The sequence below is a fragment of the Silene latifolia genome, unplaced genomic scaffold (assembly GCF_048544455.1).
Source record: "Silene latifolia isolate original U9 population unplaced genomic scaffold, ASM4854445v1 scaffold_70, whole genome shotgun sequence".
Taxonomy (NCBI): Eukaryota; Viridiplantae; Streptophyta; class Magnoliopsida; order Caryophyllales; family Caryophyllaceae; genus Silene; species Silene latifolia.
The window spans coordinates 110,277-121,743 of NW_027413609.1; the positions used below are offsets into that span (position 1 = coordinate 110,277).

An 11,467-nucleotide genomic window follows, 5' to 3' on the forward strand; every position below is an offset into this window, starting at 1 on the left:
GAAAAGGCTAGACTAGTAGCGAACAATAGAGTATTGCGGTGAGGGCGAAAGTTAAGCTGTTTACACTTTAGGATGAATTAAGGACCGAAAGGTGACTTTCGCTACTCCTTAGACCGTCTTGGCATTGACTGGGACCTAGATTACTTGACCGGATGATTATGGTGAACCGATTGTCTTAGCTGTTCTTCTTTATCTATTAAATTCCTTCCTTTTATTTCTCTTTTCCTTGTCCTCTTTAGTTTAGGAATCACATTTTATAAACCCCCAATTTGGTTACTTGACGAACTTAGATTTAGCTGACATTTTCCTACCTCTCTATGGATTGGACCCGACTTCCCTAGCTATATTAGTTAGAGCCAGTTGGTTATTTTTGACAGGTACGCGATAGCCGTGTCAAATTTTGGGTATGCATCCATATCTGTGTCTGCATGTTTTCTTGCATTTTTGCTTCCATGTTTATTGTTTCCGCATGCATTGTTGTTTGTTTTACTCCAAACAAAATCATATAAAAATCAAAATTTCAAAATTTTCAAATTTCATGTTTAATTTTGGGTCGGAACGTTTGAATACTGACGCTACTTTGAACCCTTACTTGAGCCCTGCATTTTCTTGACATTTAGTTGACGTGATTATGTGCATAATCTACGAGTTTTTGTTTCTTCCTTATCTGAACGAATAGACTTGACTCATTATGTCGGCAAGCTACATTACATTCTGAGGTTAGAGCTTTTTAAACTGGTGACATTCATGACCGGTTTCATTTAGGATGTGAGTAGTACTCTCTTTAAGACATGTAACATCAATTTGCATAAGCATGAGTCTAGTCTTCTTAATACCTGTATGCATTCGGTCTGTGGATGGTGACACGTGTTAGGAGAGGCAGTCCCCTTTATTTCATTCTACCCATGAGCCTCACATAGCCAAATTGCCTTTTTGTCCTACCAACTACTTTCTATAATACTTCCTACCCTAGCTGAGCTAGTAACGAGTAGTTCTTGGAATGTTTTACTGCAATATGGTTATTTCATCTGATTTCAGAAGATTGTGGAAGAATTGAAGGGAAAGAAAGAAAGAAGGAAAATGTCGAATTGTTGAAAAAAAAAATGATAAAAAGAGAAAAAAGAATTAAAAGCGAAAAGAAAAAGAAAGAAAAATTACATATGAAAAAGAATGAGAATTGTATAATGATTCACACTCCCATGTCTTATCTATATTTTATGGGGAGTTGACGATTTTTGGTGTTTTGTGAGTTTAGTGCATAATTTTGCACCATTTTATCTTGCTGTCATGAGTACGAAGTTGGGATGCAGTTTATATTTGGATCCGTTGTTGCTAGCCTGGCTATTAACCCCACATATCCAAATTCATTTTAGCCCCTTCTTACCCATTACCTCACTTACCCAAATGTAAGTCCTCGGCACGTGTCTTAGTCATTAGTATGGTTGGAATGCATATGTACGGTTGTAGAGACTTTATTCATGTTAACTGCATGCATGTTCTTATAGGTCGAGTTAGGTGAGTGTCTGGTTTCTTCCTATCTTTCACATATATACTCACCTTGTGCCTGATTTTGAGTGACGAGCGACCCGTGAGAGTCCGATATCTTTTGAGTCTTGCAATGTCGACGGTTCAGTAAGTTTGAAACATTAATTTAACTCGTTTGCACTTTTCACTGCCACTTTGTCATGTTATCACATTAAATTGGTCCTAGTGGATGATTTGTAGCTGATGCGTTGGTCCCGTTCCATGGTTCACCCTTAGTTGCATTCATATTTGCTTGGGGACAAGCAAAGGTTTGGTTTGGGGAGATTTGATGCGTGTCTTTTATATAAGGTTTTCACCTCATTTTTACACGCATTTCTGTGCTTTTATGTAGCATCTGGCTACAAATACCCCCGAATATTCTACTTTGGTCCGTTATTTGTAATTTGCAGGAATTGACCGAAGAGGAGCTAAATCGAGCCTTAATTGTCCCAATTGTATGCATTCATGGAAAATTAGGAGCCGGAGCTTGGAAATCTAACACTTGGAAGACGCGTGAGCTGGATTCGGGAAGCATTTCAAGGTTTAACGTGCTTAGGCCTCTCGATCGAGTAGTTTCTTGCTCGATCGAATGCTTTATTTGCTCAAGACTACTCGATCGAGCAGTTTAAGGAGTACATCGAGGAGTTTTGCAGGAAGTACTCGATCGAGTGGTTTGTTTCCACTCGATCGAGTGGTTTGGTGATGCTTTGTTCGATCGAGTAGATTATTTCTACTCGATCGAGCGGTTTCTTATGTTTTAGCTAATTTCCGCCTAATCATATTATGGGCTTTTGTAATTAGTCGATAGATTAGGTTTTAGAATGAATTTTCGTATAAGATAGAGCAGCAGGACTACGTTAGAGGGATCTCTCCTTCCTTCGTTCGTTGGATTTTCACTGTATTCCTTACTATTGTTCTTGGATTTTTGCGCTCTCTTTATCTTTTGTTACTCGGATTGGATTTCGCAATTGGTACTATCATTCTACTTTTATTCTAAATCCTATTATTTGCTTGAATTCCTCTCTATTTATCGTTATCATAATAGTTGCTTGATTCAATCTTTGTCAGTTGTTATAATGTTTAATCCCAATTACCTATTTGTTGTCATTGTTAATTCAACGATTATGAGTAGCTAATTTTCTCATGCTAAGACTATAGGGGATCCATATTGTGAAGGGAGAGTAATCGATTTACTAGGTTAATACTGGTGCTGTCTTGTTGTTTAAATGCTACAATTAATTGTAATTGCCTAATTGAGTCGACGCAGTTAGACCTTTAATCCCTTGTGATCCTTGACCTGGACCGAAAGGTTGGAAAAGGCTAGACTAGTAGCGAACAATAGAGTATTGCAGTGAGGGCGAAAGTTAAGCTGTTTACACTTTAGGGTGAATTAAGGACCAAAAGGTGACGTTCGCTACTCCTTAGACCGTACTGCATTGAACTGGGACCTAGATTACTTGACCGGATGATTATGGTGAACCGATTGTCTTAGCTGTTCTTCTTTATCTGTTAAATTCCTTCCTTTTATTTCTCTTTTCCTTGTCCTCTTCAGTTTAGGAATCACATTTTATAAACCCCCAATTTGGTTACTTGACGAACTTAGATTTAGCTGACATTTTCCTACCTCTCTGTGGATTCGACCCGACTTCCCTAGCTATATTAGTTAGAGCCAGTTGGTTATTTTTGACAGGTACGCGATAGCCGTGTCAAAGGACTCATAAGAATTCATCTCTCTCTCTCTCTCTCTCTTATATATATATATATATATATATATATATATATATATATATATATATATATATATATATATATATATAGGCAAGATCCGGTGAGTCCACCTATATTTTTGAATCCCATGAGTCCACTTATGTATCACACACTGTACACAAGAATATCAGTGGGTGCGTTATTTATTGGGGCAGAATCCTTGAGGCTGTCCGGGCGTGATGCTAACAAAAACAGACAGAAGTTTGAGTGATTATCTTGACATAAATCTAGGAACCGTTAGGATATTATAAAGCATATACTCTGTATTTATTACTGATCAGCTTGTTGATAGGGCTCTATGCGCATTTGGTGTAATACTACGTTTTTCTATGTCTGTGGGTACTCTATTGAGTGGGGCTTACTGTGTCGAGTAAGTAGTTTTTGACGCAAAACAGTAAACTGCCTGTAGGGTACTCGATCGAGTAAGGGGAACTCGATCGAGTAAGTCATTTACTCGATCGAGTAAGTGAGTTTTACGGGTTGAGTTTGACGGATTTTGTTAATGATGCGAGATTAATATAAAAAGATGACCGTCACTTTTCTTAATCTCTTTTAATATTCTAAAAACCTATTTGAGAAGAAGAGGAGTTACGTAAGTTGTTCTCGTCGCATTGTTAACAAATCCTCAAGGCTAAGAGTGTCAGATCATCTTGTTCTTTACGCCGTTGTGATCCTTGTGTCGAGGGTATGCTTTTTATATAATTTTTATAATGTTTTGTTAAAGTTGGTTGAAACCCTAATTGGGTGATATTGGGGGTTTTGGGTGATTTGTATGAATGTGGTAGTAATTGCATGTATGTATGTTATAGGAGGAGGTTTCGTTGAGGAAAGATTCTGATTAGCTGCTAAGACCGTATGTGGTGTTTACATTCCAAGTAGAGTTTCCCTACTCAGTATTAATTACATGGCATTATTGGTGTTGATGTTGTTATCGTTGTTGTTGATTGATTCTTTTATCGTATTGGCATCGGTTGTTGGTAAGTGTTTTTTGTATAAGATGTTTGTTTGATAACTATCTGTGATCTTCGGGGTGCGTCCCTGGCTGAGTGGATTCCCTTGCGGGAGTGGCTTCACGCCCTTGATTCGCCTTCTATGGAACCTGCCACAGAAGGGATGTGCATATTAATGAACATGGGTTTATCGCTCTGATGTGACTCATATTTGAGCACATTTAGCACCCGAATTACCCTCGTTTCTATGCTTTATAGTGCATAATTGGGTCATTTACTGTCTTTAGTTTCCCATTTTGCATAATCTTTGAAGGTTTTTTTCCTTGGTAGGAGAGGAGTGCAAACCTTGCATTTTCATGGCAAAATGGGGCTAAATTGATCGCATTCAATGACCAAGCATCAAAGGGAAGACGATACTAGAAGACCTATGTAGATAATAAAGTAGATTGGGCAATGATGAAAGGATCCTTGCATCCTCAACAAGATCCCCGCAGGATTGTTGAGGAAAGAAGAGAAGAAAAGTGTCTGACCCAGGATCCGAGCGGATTGCTGCCAATCCGAGCGTCTCTCTACCCAGCAATCCGAACGTCCCGACAGGAAGACGCTCGTCTTGAAGCCTCACAATCCGAGTGTCTCCCTCAGTGATCCGCTCGGATCTTCTTAAGGAACCACCGTGCCAGCTTCCTAGATGCTCGGGATGAGCATATCCATGCGGGACAAGCTTAACAGAGATGCGCATCTCCTTGGAGAGGAGCACTTCTTCAACTTTTCTTAAGGGTCTTAATAGTCATTTAAGCCCTTAGTAACTCTAATCTTTGTACCTAATCTTTAGTATAAATACCCCTTTATACTACCTAGATTAGCATCAAGTCTTAAGCAATCATAATACTCTCTTAGTAAAGTTGTAATCAATTAGTAATCTCATCTTAATCTTGTAATCAACTCTTAATTTAGTCTTAATACAAATCTCATTTCTTAATCTTTCCTTAATTTCTCTATTGTTCATCATTTATTTTGGGTAATTAGAAGATTATTTGGGTTTATTTGGAGGATTGACAACCTTCCATCAATCATCAAGTACTTCTATTATTCTTTGCTTTATTATTTGGAATCATCTTCATAGGTATAATTCTCCCTTAATCCTTTTAATTATTACAAATCATTTTCATTTGTTAATCATGTTTTGCCTTACTAGTATGATTGACAACCTTGTTAGCATGTTAAACATGATAATGAGTGAGTAGTTTCATTAGCTAGGGTTAATGGGGAATTAGAGAAACCAACAAGGGGATTAATTCATGCTTAATCTAATATATTTTCATAATTGTTTTGCTTGCTTGTTGTGATTCCAACTTATGCACATGTTATGTTTGATGAAATGCGAGCCTATAAATCCTTGCATTTTTTACCCATTACTTATCTTTTCAATGAGACTTGTAAGACATAAACCAACTCGAGTCTCATTAGACCATGCATATAGTTGGATAGGAAGGATTAAGTCGACTTGTAGATGTTGTACAATCTAATCGATTCAGCTCTGGGACCCAAACCTTCTTAGGGAATGTAAGATATACACTAACTCGATTCCATCACAACAATAAGTGCTTGCATCTAGTAGAGAATATGTTTATATGATCAAATCCCCTGAATCCCCTATGAACCCATGAGACCCTGGTGCTTTTAATCAATTGTTTACATCTCATTTTAATCATCTTGTTTGTTTTTATTGCTTTACTTTTATATTGTTGATTAGTTTAGTTGATCTCCTATCTCAACCCAAATTGTGACACCCTTAGACACAACCATTTGCAATTGAAAATCCTACATTAATACCCGTCCCTTTGGATATGACCTTTACTTGCCTCTTTACTAAGAGTAGTTTGTGAAATTATAAATATTGTTTTGGTTGAGTAACCTTTCATGACGGGGACGGTGTTAACTTGATTTGATTTTCTTTAATTGTTTTTAGTTGTGTTTTTCTTTACCTTGGGGAAGTTAAACTCCTCAAGGTTTGTTCTAATTGTTTTCGAGTTGTTTGATATTTTGCATGTCTAGGAGATCACAATGTAACTTGTTACCCATTGATCTTGAAATTGAAAGAACTTTGACAAACAACAGAAGACTTGCTAGAAATACTTTGAGAGGTATTGGTGAGATTGTGGAAATTCAACCAAATAATATTGAGTTCATCAACCCTTTTGCAAGACAAGGAGAGGATAACCCAATAAAAAACCAAGCACAAAATCAACCCACAATGCATAAATTTTCATCACATTCCGTACCAACCGAGGAGAACCTACCAAACGGTACTCCTACACCTCAAAATTTAACCGGTAATTTCATTACCAAATCCGCATTCATACAACTAGTTGAGAGAAGTCAATTTGGGGGGGTGCCTAGTGAAGACCCTCATTCTCATATGGAGACTTTTTGTGACTATTGTGATGCGATTTCTCAAACCGGAGTTACTCAAGACCAAATTCGATGGGTCTTATTTCCTTTTTCTTTGATTGGTTCCGCGAAACAATGGTTGAAGAGCCTAGATAAGGCTACTATTGGTATTGACTCTTGGAAGAAATTGGCACTTGCTTTCTAAAAAAAATTCTATCCTCCGGAGAAGACTAACATGTTGAGAGCCCAAATCACCCGGTTCAAACAAAGGGACGAGGAATCTTTGTTTGAAGCATGGGAGTGATTCAAGGACACTTGTCGATCTTGTCCACACCATGAACTTAGCGAGTGGTTCCTTGTACAACAATTTTGGAATGGTCTATATGAAGACTCCCGAAACTTTCTCAATATGGGATCAAATGGTATGTTTACCGAAGTTGATGACAATCAAACATGGAACAAGATTGAAGAAATGGCGGTCCATAACTCACAATATAGTATACTTCGGAAGGCTACTAGAGGAGGAAAGCATGAGGTGGACTTAATTACTCAATTGGGTGCTCAACTTAGTGCTCATATTGACACCATTAATTTTAAGTTTGAGAAGGCTATGGCTAAACTAGAAGAGGCCTCCAAATCACCCAAGCAACATGTTAATGCTATGGTAGCATCATCATCAATTCCATGTGGAGTATGTAAGAGTTGTGGAACTTTGGGACATGACCAAAGTGAATGTAAGGGAACAAGTGAACAAGTGAATGCTTTCCAAGCATACAAAAGTGGCACCCCTTATTCCTACTATTACAATGAAAACACCAAATTTCATCCCAATCTTTCATACAAAAGTTAAAATGTTCAAAACCCTCAACAAACATACACCCCACCTCCAATGAGAAACCAAGCTCAAAGACCCTTTTACAATCAAAACCAAAGTTATCAAAACCAACCTTCATACAATCAAACAAATGACCAAGGTTTTGATGTTCAAAAAGCGGTCCTCCAAATGCAAAAGAACAAACAAGAATTTTTCACTCAAATGCAAAAGGATAGCCAAGCAAAAGACATCACCATTAACAACATACTAGCTCACACAAAGATGTTGGAGACCCAAATGTCTCAATTAGCATCTTCTAGTTCTCAAAGACAAAAGGGGCAATTACCACCTCAAGGTAATCCCCCAAGACATGAGTCGGTGAGTGCCATCCATTTGAGGAGTGGTACAAGGTATGAAGGGCCGAAGAGGCCCGTTGATGAAGATGTTGTGATTGCTAGTGAGAAGGAAAGAGTTGTGGAAAACTCTAGGGAATAAGAACCCACCATTCAAGAAGTTTCAAAGAAGGACGAAGAAAAGGCTAAGGAGAAAGAGCCTATTGTGATTCGACTTCCATTTCCAAGTCGTCAAGCTAAGCTTAAGTTTGATGAACAACTGTGAAAGTTTATGGAGATTATGAAAAACTTGGAAGTCTCAATTCCATTTACGGAATTAATCAATCACGTTCCGGCCTATGCGAAATACATGAAAGATATTCTTACAAAGAAGAAATCCATCCGGAAGCTTGAGACTATTGCTTTCACTAAGGTGAGTAGTGCCTACCTACAAGGAAGTTCACCTCCAAAACTAAAGGATCCGGGAAGTTTCTCTATTCCATGCACCATTGGCGACACCACAATCAACAAAGCTTTATGTGACCTTGGGGCAAGTGTGAGTGTCATGCCATACCCGGTGTGCAAGAGGCTAGGAATGGGAGAGCTCAAGTGCACTAATATCACACTTCAAATGGCGGATCGATCAACGAAGACACCTTTAGGGGTATGGTAGGATGTGCCGGTAAGAATTGGCAAGTTCTTCATCCCGGTGCACTTTGTTATTGTTGACATGGAGGAAGACTCCAACATTCCTATCATTTTAGGAAGACCTTACTTACACACATGTAACACCCCCATTTATTCAGGAGCCTTTAGCCAGACATTCCCAAATAAATAGAACTGTTACCATCTCGGTTTCCCGAGGTAGTGAATAGCAAAGTCCAACTCACCAAAGTACTTTAAATTAAAACTTAATGATTACAAGTTTATTACAAATTAACCAACTAAACTTAATATAAAATAAATACAACTCGCAGCGGAAAATAAATAAAGTGATAAAATCTTCTATGTGGTCTCGACTTCTAGGTAGATTGGCCCAGTCCTCACGCATCCCATAGCTCCCAAGTCAGCTAATCTTTAGTACCTGTCAAATCTGCTCCCCATTATGGTTCACCGCAGGTGTTCACGAATACACAGTCAACCGCGAGGTTGAGTAGGAATAAACTAAACAACAATAATAATAATAATCCAACCAAAATAAACATTCTTCAAATTCTAATCACTTCATCCGTACAATTCACTTACGTCACTGGCAGTAGCACAACTCCCTTAACACCGTGCTATGCTCAAATCAACAACTGGCAGTAATACTTTCGTACCATGCTGAACTGGAAGTAGTACCCCCGTACTATGCACAACTGGCAGTAGTAATCACTTACTATGCACAACTATCACTGGCAGTAGTAATTACTTACTATGCTCATCTGGCAGTAACAATCACTTGTTATGCACAACTGGCAGTAACACACTCCATGTTATGCTCAACTGAATAATCAACTCTCCACAATCAAATATAACCAACAACAAAAACTCAATAACAATCCCGTCATACAGCTCCGTCAACAACTACACATATACTCCGCCTCCAATAATAGATCACAATATTAACATTAATCTCATCGACCGTCACAATTAAATATTCAATTCACTTAACAATAAAACCCGAGTTGAGTAGGAAATTCCTACCTTTTCGCAAAATCTTCCACAACTCGAGCTAGCACAATCAAAAAGGCTCTTCTATAAATCACCACCTATACAAGATAATTAATTCACACAATTACGAATGATTTTGATTATCGCATTCTTATAATTTGTTATACTACTATCCCAAATATCGCTTTATTAATTTAATGAAACTACGTCAAGATTAATTAATTATTACGAACTAAAAAGGCTCTTCTATTAATTTTGATTATAGCATTCTTATAATTCCTACCTTTTCCTTCTTCTTCTCCTCCTTCTCCCTCCTCTCTTCCTTTAACATATCTGCAATCCTCTCTGCGTGGCCAGCTCGTTTATAAACATCATCCATGGTACTTGGTTGACCAGCTGCAAGCCTCTTCTTAATAGTGGTTGTTAATCCTTTTTCAAATCTGAGTGCCAACATCTCATCACTAAAATTCAAATCAGCTACATATTCTGACAATTCCATAAACCTGTTATAATAAGTCTCTACTGTCATCTCCTCAGTCATCTTGAAAGAATCAAATTCAGCTCTCATCTTACTCCTAATATGTTCTGGTACAAATACAGCTCTCATACTCTCCTTGAAAACCTTCCAAGTGATAAAAGGTTCATCACTCTCCCTCCAAGCTTCCCTTAAGACTTCCTTACTACGATTCCACCACAAACCCGCTTTTCCTCTCAAATAGTAAGCAGCTTGATCTACTTGCAACTCCGCAGGACATCCTAGCTACTCAAAAAGGTTGTCAAACTCTCTATGCCAATCCCCAAGTAAAGATGGTTCCCCTAATCCGTCATATTTCGTTGGGTTGTGCCTTGCGATACTAGCACTCATCTTTGCTGGATCCTTAACCGACCCCTTAGCTTTCAGTGCCGCAGTCAAAGCCTCATTCATGAATATCAAACGGTCAATCTCCTCTTGGGACATGGTAGAGGGTGTAGGTGTAGATCTCTTTGGAGGCATGGTTCTATAAAAGCAAAACAAGATAACATAAGTTTCTACCTCAGGAAAGATGGCTCAACATTTTTAAATATTCTATACTTACAAAACAAGGTTTGGTCAATTCTATCCTTTCTCACCCCTCTTTAGGTCCTCCTATCATCACTCCTACCTCCCAATTATCATAGGTTAGGAATCGACAAAACATTTATATTAAACTTTTGGTAAACTCGTGTTTTTTTGGAAATCAAAGTCAAGCTGTAATTTTCAAAAATCACCATTAAATAACCGTTATATTCTACATTGAGTTTTTATACTTTACAGAAAATATAAAGAGTTTTCAAATCATGAGAAAAAGAATTAAGCTCAAATCTCGAATACTCATTTTATTAAGATTTTTACAATTCAGTGGAACGAAACAGAAACTGATCCGCAATTTGTCAAAAACTTGGGTCAACTTGTAAAAATCACTATTAATTGTCAAAAACTTATCTTGCAACGTGCCTTATCAATTTAGAAACATATGTGAGTCTTTTAAACAGTGGAGTTGGAATTAAGCAAAATTATTAAGTATGTATTAAATGAGAAAAATTACAACGTTGTTTGTCGAAAACATAACTGTACAGGAACATTCTGACCACTGTCCACTAAATTATTTATTTCTCCCAAACCATAAAACTTTTAAATATGAGACCAATGGTTTTGGAAAGTTAACTCACTGGGTTATCTCTCATAAACATTTCAACCTTGTATGATGAACGGAGGTCAAATGGCAACTAAATCAAATAGGGATAAAATCTGACGGAATAAGATTCAGCTCTAGGTCCCTTTTACTAGGTCACAAGCTTTCATTAACACCCTCCTACCCTTATATCAACACAACTTGGTCAATAAACTTTCACACACGACTACTATCTACTCTAAAGCATTCATATCATAACTTTAATCATTTCATAATATATTGCAAATAACATGGCTTTGGGATTTACACAACCGCATATCACTAGACATGATTCTACTATCACACAACGTCCAACCACATAATCAAAATCAATTTGTAATTACT

At 37.6% G+C, this 11,467-nt stretch overlaps 1 non-coding gene across 1 annotated transcript; it reads right to left on the bottom strand.

Moving 5' to 3' along the window:
- Positions 1 to 6,867: 6,867 nt before the first annotated feature.
- Positions 6,868 to 6,974, bottom strand: LOC141640104 (small nucleolar RNA R71). The gene has a single exon (XR_012542850.1). It is a non-coding gene; the product is annotated as a small nucleolar RNA R71 (small nucleolar RNA).
- Between the last annotated feature and the right edge of the window lie 4,493 nt (positions 6,975 to 11,467).